Here is a 1,631-nt window from a genome sequence, read left to right as displayed (position 1 = left end):
TTCTTCCAGAAGACCTTCAAGTTAGTCGTCCAGTGTTTAGTCTTCCAGAAGACCTTCAAGTAAGTCGTCCATAAGGTCGTTCAGTTAGTCGTCCAGTGTTTATTCTTCCAGAAGACCTTCAAGTTAGTCGTCAAGTGTTTAGTCTATGTATTAAAAATTTGTGTTATGAACTTATATGTGTCAACTTCTTTGTCAAATTGCACTTCCAAACAAATTTAAGAAGGTATTGCCCTTTATATTATCTGAAAGGTTACAAAAGGTCACTGCACAGAAGACTTTCCAGACTACTTATAGTTAAGTCGTCCAACATTCCAGACGACTTAACTGTAAGTCTTCTGCGCAGAAGATAGGTTACAAAATAATCAAGTTCAAATACACACTTCAGCCTAATCTATCATAAAAAATAATCTAACGTAGCCTGTTTATCACCCCTCATACGCTCCAGGTTGGCATCATTGTCCTTGTTTTCGAACTCATGCGCGTCAGGAAGCTCTTTAAATATATCCACCGCCATCTTATCACTCATAGTCTTTCCGTTGGGCTTAGCAAAGTCTTTTTTACTAAATGGCATCCCAAGAGCATGCCATTCAATGTACTTTAGAGCGTACACGCCACAATCACCAGCACGAGCCTGAGGTATATTGGTCAGTCTCTCATATGTGAATGGCTCCAGGCTGTATTGGGCACGTTGTTCGTCTGAGGAAGCGCACTCAACAAGCAGATAAGGGACCATATAGAGAAAAGGCTCCATTACCACATCGAGTTCTTCTGGGGAGATACTAGAAAAATGTTGTCCCAGACGACTATGTGCCTCTTAGGGATCGATATCCAGATAGCAATCCAATGAGTGTCGGTGTAGTTCATTGGCGCATAGACATCATCAATATATGTCCCCCAAACCTTGTTCGATTAGCAAACTGATGGTATAGTGCCTCCATAATAATTCCACGACCCACCAGGGAGTCTTCTTCCTAAACCGTTCTGATCGGGCTCTGAGTCCTTAAAATCCTTGTAGTTGAATCTCCATTGCTGAGCAAAGAGATGATCAAGGAAGCACATTCTCTCGCTCCTGAAATGTTGTGGGTTAGCGTCATACCTCTTCCTCAGCACATTAATCCAAGCATCAATATGCTACATATAAAATAGGGTACAAGTCAGAAGATATCAGACGAATTACTGGTAAGTCGTCTACGTAGAAGACTTACCAGATGACTTATTGGTAAGTCGTCTACAAAGAACACTTATCAGTAAGTCATCTAAGTCATAGTAGAAGACTTACACAGTCCTACAGCCACTCTAAGGAGGTCTGGAGGATGTGATACCACCAAGTTCTACTTGTACGTGTTTTTTTATCGAGAGGTGTTCTATAATGACTGCAAACACAAAATGTTGAAAAGCAATCAGTTTTTGTAGACTAAAGCAAGCTATTATGGGAAAAGCAAACACTTACGGACAAGTTTTCAACCAGTCAGCGAGCTCCTTCAACTTCTTCTTGCCAATTGGTGCAAAAGGATTATAGCATGGATAAAGCTTTTTGTTTGGAATGATCACTTTGGCCGTATTGTTTGTCGTATAAGGAGATTGCTGTGAGGCAGCAAGTTTCCTTGTTCGATCACTCTTTGCACGGCAAA

Source organism: Brassica oleracea, chromosome C3, assembly GCF_000695525.1.
Source record: "Brassica oleracea var. oleracea cultivar TO1000 chromosome C3, BOL, whole genome shotgun sequence".
Taxonomy (NCBI): domain Eukaryota; kingdom Viridiplantae; phylum Streptophyta; class Magnoliopsida; order Brassicales; family Brassicaceae; genus Brassica; species Brassica oleracea.
Note: the sequence above shows the minus strand (reverse complement) of the source record.